The 12,740-nt window shown below is 41.7% G+C and overlaps 1 non-coding gene across 1 annotated transcript; it reads left to right on the forward strand.

The window, feature by feature from the left end:
• Nucleotides 1–12,329: 12,329 nt before the first annotated feature.
• LOC144500169 (U2 spliceosomal RNA) lies at nucleotides 12,330–12,525 on the forward strand. The gene has a single exon (XR_013498948.1). It is a non-coding gene; the product is annotated as a U2 spliceosomal RNA (small nuclear RNA).
• Nucleotides 12,526–12,740: the final 215 nt, after the last annotated feature.

Here is a 12,740-nt window from a genome sequence, read left to right on the forward strand (position 1 = left end):
ATTGTATTTATGTAGTCCAATTAATTTAGTTAAATGGAATATAAAGCTCAGAAGAAACATGAAATCAGAACACAAATGTGCCCTGAGATTAGTGAACCTGTGAACAGATACATGGTGAACCCTCCCCCGCTCACCCGAAGAGCTGTACACTTGGCGCCATCTTCCCCCCATGCTGTGGGTAAAATCCCAGTGGGAGAAGGCCCTTCGATGCCCATTAATTGGCCACTTTGGTGCCCCAATTGGTTCATGGGTATGCTGGGCTCTTGCCATCTCTTCCAGCATGAATAAATTTGCAATGGGGGCAGAGGCGGATGGGCAGGTGCTAGGAATGGCACCCAATTTTACAGCCCCACCTGTCTGCCAAGCTGCCCCAAGGGGGTTGTAAGATGTTTCAGATCAATGACCCTGAACAGAATGTGCATTGGTGTGTTTATTCTGGCCCCGCTCGTGTCTGACCAAGGGCTGAAGTTAATCAGGACTGCAACACGAAAATATAAAACCACTTGGATGCTCAAAAATGGAGAGGTGGTTGGTTACAAGATTAAACAAAATTGCTTTTGCAGACAAAGGGTCCAAAATGTAAGAGGAAATTAACAGCAAAGCCTTCAATTGTGCAAAAGCACAAATGTAATGCCAAAATCTGACATACAAATAAGCTTTAAAAGGTTTGCGAGGGACATTTGACCATAGAGAAATGTCAAAAGCGTGCTAGAAAAATCAGGGTCTTGGTCAAGTTGTTACAAATTGCTGAAAGTAGAATCCAATCCAACAAATTTGAACCACTAAACACCCATCCAGTTTTCCACATCAGCCATAGCACAAAGACAATCCCAATTTATTCATGAAATAGAGGAAGAATTACTTCACAGTTACTGACTACTCCGCAATTTACCCAGACATGCACAAAATCCAACTTCAGTCATCAGAAAGACAATAGGGTACATTACTTGGACAGAATCACTGTGCCGTCAGGAAAGTTAGTGAGGAATGAACTCCAGACTCACCCATTGAAGGAGTATCGACTAGAGAACTGAACAAAACTATATCACTGATACATTGTGACAGATCAAAGATAAATATAGAGGGGAATATAAGGCCATGTTCATCACCAAAGCAATTTTGTTTTCCTTGTATCTCTCCCTTGCTGCTGCAAAGGAGGGCAAAACAAATTATTTTTCAATTCAATTTTGAAGTAGTTGAACTAGGTGTTATATCCCAAACAATAAGGCTGAAGAGAAATTGTCATGCTCTAAGGACAAACAATAGCTGCTGGCATCTAAAATCCCATTCCTATTAACTGATTGTGACAAGTGCACTCGGAGCTGTAAACTGAGAGAAATATTTAAATGTTAAAATGCTAACCCTTCCCATTTATATCCGGTTCTATACAACATGGAGGAAGTGGTTATCCCAGCTGTTCTGCAGCAAGACCACATTGTCCGAACATAATTTTCCAAATGAATTCTTTCGTGAAAATAGAGTACTATTTGTGACTGATGACTTCATGCAGTTTTTATTTATTCATTCATGGGATGTGGGCATCGCTAGCTGGGCCAGCATTTATTGACCATCGCTAATCTCCCTGAACTGAATGGCTTGCTAGACCATTTCAGAGGGCATTGAAGAGCCAACCACATTGGTTGTGTGTCTGGAGTCACATGTAGGCTCGACCAGGTAAGGACGGCAGATTTCCTTCCCCAAAGGACATTAGTGAACCAGACGGGTACTTACAACAATTGACAATGGTTTCATGGTCATCATTATTCATTAAAATTTAAATTTCACCCTCTGGCGTAGCGGGATTCAAACCCTCTGGATGACTAGTCCAGTTACAATACCAGTCTGCCATTGCCTTCCATTTGTCAAAACATTGGATTACATTAATTTAACATCATCTCTTTAATAGTTATAGTTAAAAGGACAAGGCCTGAACTTTCCGGCCTGTGGTGCACCTCCACCGCAGGTTTCATGGCGGGGAGGGCTGCAGTCAACATGACATCCTATTAACAACAGCCGGAGCAAAAGATCCTGCTGCAGGCCAACGGTGGACAACTTTGCCACCACAAAGCATGCGGCAGGTTGTGTGGAAAATCCCACTCTCAAGTGTAAATGAAAATATGCTGGGATAATAGAAATATAACAGTTACTTATACAATTCTGGGAAGCTGTTCTTAAAGGAACTACAGGCAGTGTGCCTGAATTTTCTGACTTTCTTTACCATATAGGTCCCAGCAGCATGTTTGGCTAATTCCTGCAAAATTGGACTAGCTGGTGGTCCTTAAAGGTCTCTGCTCACCATTAAAGATAGGCAGCTGGGTGTTGTTCTAATGAAGAACAAAACGTTTTTGATAAGCAAGTACGTAATAAGGGCACGACCAAGATCTCCCGCTTTTATTAATGATTCTTTGGAGATGTGCTACAGCAAGTGACGTCAAGGAGGATATTGAAGAATATCCACCTTTAAAGGATGTGATGGATGTGAATATCTGATGGTCACTAACAGTTTCCCTGGCACCAAACTGGAAACAAAGGAAGAAACCATCCAGTGGTAATCCAGAAGTGATTAGTTATGGACATTCCTTTGACAAGGCATTAACACAATGTAAACATTTAAGGGCATAACCATTCATACACACAGTATTTACCCTTTTTTAACATATCTTTTTTTACAAAGAAGCTGCATGGCTCACACAGAAAATGCTGGAAAATTTCAGCAGGTCTGACAGCATCTGGAAAGAGAGAATAGAGCCAACATTTTGGGTCATCCAGACTCAAAACGTTGGCTCTATTCTCTCTCCACAGATGCTGTAAGACCTGCTGAGATTTTCTAGCACTTTCGGTTTTGGTTCATATTCCAGCATCCACAGTACTTTGCTTTTATATTAAGCCGATTTGCAATGGAGTGACTAGGACCATGCACATGGATCTTTACAAGTGCAAAAAAATGAATGCCAGAAAGATTACCATGCAAGCTACGGTGTAATGGTTAGAGAAGAGGACATTATTCAAGATGCTCGGGTACTTGTTAAAGTATTTATAAATGTACTATACATTTGCAAAAAATAATACCACATACTCTGGACTTGATTTGATTGAATTGGAATAAAAATACAAAAAGAAAATACGACATATAAAAAAAAGCTCATGATCTTACATGTCTTGGAATGCATTCACTTAAAATTAAAAACATAGAAAATTATACTTACTAGAACCATCGAACTGTCTCTGTACAGTAACTGCTATGTGAAAACCTCTTTGATTTATAATGTAACAATCTTCAGCTTAAGAAGGCTTACTGAGATATATTTTCTTACTAAGATGCTGATTCACTCACCAATTTAAATTTCATTTCAATATCAAATGATTTTTTGTATGCCTAATGCCCCCAATTCAGTGCCTAATGAGTGCCCTTTAACATTTCCAACTATTCATTACTAAATCCCTCAATATCATTAGACAGCTGGTGCTGCACATCACTTGGTAGATTAAAGAATCTTCCCGAATAATATTGCATGGTTAAAATTTGAAGACTTATTTTCCAAATGAAGTTGTGTAAACTGAGATGCTTGTGTTCAGTTATTGGTGTGTCACAATTTATAACTTCTGAACTTGCACAATATGTTCAGGTGTTTTTAGACAGGATCCCAGGGGTCCAGTTTATGTCTGAGTGTAGAAGTGTTTTTCAGTGAGCATATAACCACAATCTGACCTTTCTTTTGGAGGAAATATGATTTTTCTCTACATCTCATCCTGTGCCATTTCCTTTTGCATCTGTGCGCGTTTGGGATTGCCTAGAAAATATACACGCATCCCGCAGTGTTTGGCTTCCCCATTTTAAATGGGGGGGGGGGGGAGGGGGGATGAGATTTCTTCTTGCACACTAGTTTTGGCTGGTATTGTGGGGTTTTGAAAACCTGTGAAACATGTCAGGTTTGAGAGTTTGTGAAGAAAACGGAAAGCATGAGCAACATTGTGAATGGTAAGTGTCAAACATTTTGACAACTTCAAATGTCATTATTAGGAGCTGCTCCAGACTGTAAATATCAATTTAATCCAGTGATTCATCATGGGGATCTGTCCTGCAAAAGTAAATTGGCCATTATATTGACTAGCATATGCTTACTGCTCACTGGTGTGGTAGTGTCAGAGGATGAGTATGTAGTATTTAAAGATAAGATTTGTGGGGAGATCGGTGTTAACATGGGTTAACTCTAACACTCCTCTAACAATAGTTGCTGAGCATGTATGGATGGCATACAGAAGAGAATGAGGAGAATTTGAAAGGAGAGCAGTGGCCCTATCTTCATGCTTTATAATTGTGTATACAGTTGTACATGCAAATAAAGATTACTTTGAAAAAGGATCTTTGTCTCCATCCAGATCTCTTGCTAAGAGTGTGACACCCAACAACAGTAACAGACAGTGACAGTGGTGACCAGACCCACAGAAAAGCAGTGTGAAATAACAGCAAACGGCTGGAGGAGAAGCCCAGCAACTGCAGAGAGCAACAGATGAAGAGCTTTGAAGCCCACTGGGTAATCGAATCAGAGAGGGAAACCTTGAGGACAGTCCAGTGACTGAACACAGAAAGCAGCATGCAGAACGGGAACTTGCTCCCTGAATAAGTAATTTATTTTATCCCAACTCTACCAGAATCATTCCAGAATAGCCCCAGATAGGCCAGAAAAACTGGAAAAAACATCTCATCATGTTGCCGAAATGCTTCAGGTCTCATGAGTAATGCTTAGAAGGACAAGTTAGTATTGTGTGACACACCTTTGATGCATTGCAGACAATGTGCTGGCCATGCAGGGGAAGAATGAAGACTCAAACTTCTATGAGGATATCATTGGAGTTGCTGACTCGTATTTTAGTCTTTGTTGAAACATCATTGTAGAACAGGCAAAATTCAACCACTGAAATCAAAGACCAGGTGAAGCAATCAATTCAATTAAATAAAGGTTTCTCCAACCTATGGACCACTATGCGGTCCTCCAGGCCTTCCTATCCAGGCCGCAGATCATATGTAAAATTGAAGATGCTTTGACTTTCTGCTCCTCCAATCATAGGCTCTTTCTCTCCCACATTTGTAATAGGCTATTGGTAGAGGGTTAAAGAATGGCTGCTAAAGGGATGGTAAAGAGTGGCTGCTGGTGGTGTGGGGAAAGATTGACTGGTAAAGGGATAAAGAGTGGCAGCTGGTGGGAGAGAGCGAGTCGCTGCTTGTAGCAGAGGACAAGACTGACTGGTGAGGGGAGAGAGAGTGGCTGCTGATGGGAGAGACTGGTGGCTAGTGGGGGATTTAGTGTGTCTGCTGAATGGTGTGAATGCAGAATACTGGTGGGGAGGGAGGGAAGGGGATAAGTGTGACCAATAGAGAGATTGAAAGGGGGGGTACACAGAAAATGAGCCTCCACAGAAAATAACAACAATTTTGAGTTAGCCCTGCTTAGCTACATCTCCACATTGTTGCAAACTACTTTTGCCCCAGATATTGAAGGATTACAGCCTCAGACCCCAACTTCTTTCCCTTCCTTACACATAAACACCAAGGTCTGCATTTTCCGGCTGCACTCGCCCCAAGACCGGAAAATCCTGCCCGAGGTTAACGGACTTGTGCATGATCCTGTCCCACAAGGTACAATTTCCGTGTCAGGCAGGACAGGAAAATTCCACCCCAAGACTCAAGAGTAGAGGAAGAAGGAAGAAGGCTGTAGAGCAAGCAAAGCTTGCAATTTCAACCAATGATACTGGACATTGACTTGCCCAAACAGGGGAGAGAGACAGTGTGGATTAGGAACTGGCAGTGAGGAGAGACTGCAAAGGAGAAGTTGCAGACAGAAACTAGAATCATCCAAAAAGATAGGAGTACCTTGATTTCAGTGAACAAGAAGCCAATAGCTGGATGGGCTACATACCCTGATCCTCAGGAGGAAACTAAGACCAAAGAGCCAATAGCAATGGAAACAAGAAATTATGACTCTTAGTGAATAAGTTTGGAGTGAATAGCTCCTCAACAACATCAAGAAAGAACTCCATACATGTTGGGAGAGATTGACAAAATCACCACAAAAATTATCACAGTAAAAAGGGCGACGGGGTGGCACAGTGGTTAGCACTGCTGCCTCACAGCGCCAGAGACCCGGGTTCGATTCTGGCCTTGAGTGACTGTCTATGTTCTCACTGTGTCTGCGTGTGTTTCCTCTGGGCGCTCCCGTTTTCTCCCAATGTCCAAAGATGTGCAGGTTAGGTGGATTGGCTATGCTAAATTGCTTAGTGTCCAAAGATGTGTAGGTTGGGGGATTAGCCATGTTAAAATCAAACTCCACACAGATAGTCATCCAAGGCCGGAATTGAACCTAGGTCCCTGGTGCTGTGGGGCAGCAGTGCTAAACACTGTGCCACCGTGCTGCCCCTTCCGACAGGTGTGCCATAATATTTTGAATATATTTTGAACAATCAGCATTTGTATCAACCTGTAAAACTGAAGGTTATAGAATCAAACAGATTGTTTCAAGGGCAGGCTCAGGTTAAAGCTTGTCTCAATCTATTAGTGAGATGCTACGTGAGAAGGAGTTTTTTTTACACAAGCTAATGCTTTCTGAAAGTTGAAGTTACAGGTGCAGTTATTTTGTCTTTGTCTTCCTAAAAGTTGCAGATGATAAGTTTCTAAAACGCAACTTTTCAAAACCTTTTACATTTCCTCAAATAAACTTTTCAACTCATTCCATACTACTCAGGTGAAACTGTACTTTTGTCAAGATTACTTACTTTGCTTTTGGGAATAAAGATGATATTCTTTGCATAAGTTTACCAACTGACTTCATTACTGCCTTTGCACTTGTGGAATTACCAAGCACAGTGGTTAGCACTGCTGCCTCAGAGTGCATGGGACCAGGTTCAATTCTAGCCTTGGGTAACCACCTGTGTGGAGTTTGCACATTCTCCCCGTGACTGCGTGGGTTTCCTCTGGGTGATTTGGTTTCCTCCCACACTCCAAAGATATGCAGGTTAGGTGGATTGTCCTTGCTAAATTGCCCCTTAGTGTCCCAAGTTATGTTGGTAAGGTGGATTAGGGGTTATCGGGACCGGGGGGCGGGGGGGGGGGGGGGGCGTGGGGGGGGCGGTTGGTGGTGGAGGGATGTGGGCCTGGGTAAGATGTTGAGTCACTGCAGACTTGATGGGCCAAATGGCCTCCTTCTACACTGTAGGAATTCTATGATATATAAATAAAACATGAAATTGTGTCAGAGCATTACATGATATCGAAAAAAAAATTGAATGCCTATATTGAGGACTTTGCAACAGCTTAGTTCTGTGATGCCAAGCAGATACTATGGCCTATGGCTACAAGGGTAGATCAGAGACTGGAAATCTGTAATAATGAACCATCTGACACCCCAAAGCCTCTACACAGGCATAGGTGATTAAAAAGGCAAGTTGAACGTTGCTATTTATTGCAAGGGAAATGGAATCTCAAAGTATAGAAGTTTTGCTGAATTTGTGTCTTAAGGACCATGCTGATGTTAAATTCAAGGATATCCCAAAACCCAGCAGGGTAACTTGGAATACCAGCTCTCAGTGGTATATGCAAAGATATGCAAACTAGAGAGGAACAGTCCAGTCAATTAGTACAGAATAGTTATTAACTTAAAAGAAAAACACACAGCAAGAAAGACTATATTTCAACAGTACACTTAACTACACTGATGGCTATAGACACAGAATATCACACAAAGTTATCTCTTTGTTCTCAACTACCTATGTTTCCTGAACTCTGACACCCTTGTTCCGAAATGACATCCGATATTACACAATTCTAAATCCGGCAGATAATAACCACACACAGGTTATTTATCCACATTTGGGAAAACTGTCTTCAGTTTCAACGAAGGCGTACTCTTCACGGATCAGGTTTTGGATTTTAACCAGCTGCCCTTTGAGCAACAACTGGTTTTCTGGACAGACTGTTCCTGCAGCTGGGTGTGGCTATGATGGTAGCTGCCTCAACTGTGTGCCTTTCTCCAGTTATTGTGCTGTGGATATACTGTTCTTTCCCTGTGGACCCACATTTGTAGTATAGAAGCGCCAATTCCCTTTGAAGTTAATTCTTCTACACCCCACTGCTTCCCCTAGTACATAGATAAACATTTGCTTTTCTCACCAGTAGGCAAATGTCCATATCAAAACCCCATTCAGGCAGCTGCCCTGATGAATTCCCCTGTTTGTTTTATTTTATCCCAATTTAATGTCTAATCTTAATTTTCCCTAATTCTTAACAGGTGAGACCACATGTAGAGTACTGTGTACAATTTTGCTCTTTTATTTAAGAAAAGGCAGAATGCATTTAAAGCAGTTCAGAGAAGGTTCACTCGATTGATTTCCCGAATGAGGAGTTAATCCTATGAGGAACGATTAGATAGGTTGGGCCTGTATGGGCGGCACAGTGGCAGAGTGGTTAGCACTGCTGCTTCACAGCACCAGGGACCTGGGTTCAGTTCCAGGCTTGGGTCACTGTCTGTGCGGAGTCTGCACGTTCTCTCCGGGTGCTCCAGTTTCCCCCCGCAGTCTGAAAGACATGCTTGTTAGATGGATTGGTCATGCTGAATTCTCCCTCAGTGTTCCCACTAGGAGATTTTCACAGTAACCCTTCATTGCAGTGTTAATGTAAGCCTACTGGTGACAGTAATAAATAAACTTAAAACTGGAATTTAGAAGAATGAGAAGTAATTTTATCGGAAAATACAAGATCTTGATGGGATGTGACAGGACAGATTCTTAAAGGATTTTCCCTTTGTAGGAGAGACGAGAGCTAAGGGACACAGTTTAAAAGTAAGAGGTCTCCTCTTTATGATGGAGACGAGGAGATTTTTATTCTCTTGGAGCACCGTGAGTCTGTGGAATAGGCTAAGTCAGTGAATATTTTTAAGGCAGAGTTAGATAGATTCTTGAATGAACAGGAAGTAAAAGGTTATCTGGAGTAGGAAAGAAAATGGAATTGAAGCCATAATCAGATCAACCATGTTCTTATTGAATGGCTGAGCAGGTTTGAGGGGCCGAATAGCCTGATCTTTTTCCTAATTTCTATGTTCGTGAGTCAGGAGTGTGATGAAATATTCTCCACTTGCCTGGATGGGTGTCGCAGCAACAACATGCAAGAAGCTGGACACAATCCAGGACAAAACAGCCTGCTAGATTGGCATTCCAGCCACCACTTTAAACATTCACTCCATCCACCATTGATGCACAGTGGCTGCAGAGTGTACAATCTGCAGGGTGTAGTTAGAAGGACAAGGGCAGCAGATACTTGGGAACATCACCACCTGCAAATTTCACTCCAAGCCACAAACCAACCTGACATGGAAATATATTGTTATTCCTTCACTGTCACCGGATCAAAATCCTGGAATTCCCTCCCCAACAACACTATGGGTGTACTGACACCTCAGGGACTGCAGTTCAAGAGGGCGGCTCTCCACCAGCTTCTCATGGGCAATTAGGGATGAGCAATAAATGCTGGCCTAGCAAGCGATGCCCACATCCTATAAATGAATTTGAAAAAGACAGTTGATTTAATGATGGCCATGGTGGACAATCAATAGATCACCCCATGAGCCTCATTGAGTACGAGTTTCCCTATTGGGTGAGTGGAGGCTCACCCATTAGGAAAGGAGCAGTAGGGGGTTTAGAATCAGCTGGCTCCACTCAGGCCGGCAGTCAGTAGACTTGAGACCGATCTGCACTCTGTAACCATTGAAAGGCATTTCAGTATCACGGTAAATAAACGGGTGATTGGTGATGGAAGACTGGCCTTAGTAAGATTATTACAGTTGACTTGTTTAACAGGTGAGCTACAGCCTGTGTCTATATTTTGTAACATTGAAAGACAGTTTCAGTTTATTTACACACTGATCACCCTGCACCAAGCTTAATGAGAACAAAACCCGCCCATATCACAGTAGTTACTACCTGTGAGGAAATCTGAGAGTTATATTAAATAATGAATAACAGTATCAGTGGTGACAATATTCTACTGAAAGCAATCAGTTTGTTTTTCCAGCATGTACAACAAAATAAAAGCTTGAAATGAGCTAAAAATTACAATTGGCAACGAGTGATTGAAGTAGTCAGATTGCATGGGCTCTGTCTGCCTTTTACTGGAGCTGCTAAACAGTTTACTTCAAATGGGTGAATATCAGTGTTAAAGCAGCGAGAGGAAAATATTATGAATGTATTCAGATTTCACCCAACATTATCACCAACAGTAATTTATTTCTTAAGGCTTTAGAATCAGAAGAATGCACAGTAGGCTGCTTAGAATTTAAATGAGGATAAAGGCTAACCTTTCCTTGTGGCTCTTCATTAGGATTGGATTCGAAAGTTTTCTTTCAATGAGGTAATTCACCCGAATCCTCCAATCCAGAAATCACTTAAAAATAAATATTGTTTATTTAAATCAACTGCTCTGAATCTGAGTCATTGTGGTCTGCTTCTGGGATACCAGGAAAAGGGACAGCAGTTTCGACAACTTCAGGTCTCTGCCCAAAGGCAGGTCCGATCCACCCATGATCTCCATCACAGACAGCCACATCCCGAATCCATCCCAATTGAAACCAAGATTGATCCCCATGCTTTTGGCACCAATCTGATCCACAACAACTGAACTAACCAGACCCTAAGGGGGTCCAAGTTACTGTGTCAACATGTACTTGGACATTCATGCTATAGTCTGGAGCTAGGAATAGTGATGGTATTGGCTCCAATTTTCTTTCCATCGCATGGCTGAGCAGGTACGTCTCCCACTCTTTCCACCTGCCATTGGTGTGTATTGGAATGATTTATAGGTTAGTATTCAACCTGCTTGGCCACGATGTGAATGGACTTTCCTTAACTATCAAATCCTGGAATGGGGCTTCAACACAGGGCTTCTGATTCAGTCAAGGATACTACTCACTGCACCATAAGGCTTCCATAGTTTTGTCTTATGCATGTAGCATGGTTTGATTGGGGCTGTATGTTATAAATGGTTTCAGTTCACAAATCACCATAATGTAGCTGGCGGATGACACATTTTATAAAATAACTCACCTATCCTCATAGCAGCAGGAGTGTTACAGATTTTCAACCTGCATTAGATATTCTCAAGTCCTGTTTCACTGTGATTTCTTGTAAGTGGACAGTATTACACATTGAGAGTTTTCCAGACTGAATTAATTTGACATGAATGGCAATATTGCAGCACATTCCAGAATGGAGAAATAATTTCAAAAAAACTGCCAGAATGTCAATGTAACCCCCCCAGAGGAATGGAATAGGGGTTGGAAAATAACTGTTCTGAAGGTTTCACGGATCTCCCAAAGTAATGGAAGGAAGTTGAAGAAACATTTATTGACTTTCAGCGCCAAAGTGTCAACAAGAAAATCCAATTCCAGAAAATAGCCCTCTTGCCCTGAGCATCCACTTTCCCCGTCAGCAATTTCTAATTCTCCCACACTAATGCACTTTTAAAATTTGATATAAGTAATGGAATATGGGTTTTACCTGCAGCTTATGCTATGGCAAGCCTTATATCCTTCTGCACTTTGCACCTGATTTGTTTTCTTTCTGTGTCAGGAAGTCTAAATTTAAGAGTGTTTTCATCTGTTAGTAATGCGTCAGCACTCTTTAAGTTATGATCTGCTTTGCTAGGTTAGTAACTCTATAGAAACAGTCACAATAAAACAAATAATACTCTAAAACGTTAGTATGGATTTGGACACAAAAATAACATCTTCAATCTACTGGTTTCCGTAAAGCTCCAGTGATCAAGGAGCTTTCATGAACACCAGAGATTTGGTTCAGTTCCATTTTAACAAATGCTTACGGCAGTGGATTTTGGAGAATAGAGATTTGATTGCGGTTAACCCAGTGCTGTTTCACCTACCAAATGTGTGATGGATATCCCACACCCACAAAATACAAAAACCAACATATTGTTTTATATTCTCCTCAAGTATTCATGATGTGTGCCTGAAATGAAAGTTGAGTTCACTAAAATGACTAAATAGGGGTCTTGTGCATGTACTGGGACCTGTTTGGGAAACTAGTGCCTAGGAGTATTCGATCCAGTCAATCTGAAACCTACTCAGTTGCGAACATTTGGAAAGTAGGTTGAAGCATTGGTTTTTAAAGGCATTCCCACCTCCATTACCACCAGTCTCTGGATAGTTATTTACTGTTTCAGGGTATATTTGTATCTTAGGGTTGAAATTCATGAGATGAAACACTACGGGGTTCAAGTTCAAAGTCTTAACCAATGGGTATCACAGTTATTTGTCAGATCAAAGGCTATCGCTTCTCGGCCTTTTGGCTAAGATCAAGTGTAGTGACATGCTGTGCTTGGTTGAAGTCATTAGGTTGCATTTTAGCTTCATATGAAGCAATTTTTAAAAGCGGCATCTTGGCCTTTTGGCTAAGATGCAAATGAGATCAAGCCTTGGAGGAGGAGCTATGCCTACTCCAATCAGCTTGGATCATGTAGATCAAGCCCAAGGCAGGAGGTGCGAGCCCTGTCTTGTCAGCTTGGATCGGGAATGTCTCAACTTGTTGACACTCTGAATTGGAATTGATTTGATTGAATTGGAATTTTAAAAAAAGGCACACGTACAGTGGAGCTTCCCACTGTTTAACACGAGAAACGCTGCTGCTTGTGATATAGGCCATACCTGGATTTGGGGGTGGAGGGGGTGGGGTATACAGGA

This window comes from Mustelus asterias, chromosome 10 (genome assembly GCF_964213995.1).
Source record: "Mustelus asterias chromosome 10, sMusAst1.hap1.1, whole genome shotgun sequence".
NCBI classification, from domain to species: Eukaryota; Metazoa; Chordata; class Chondrichthyes; order Carcharhiniformes; family Triakidae; genus Mustelus; species Mustelus asterias.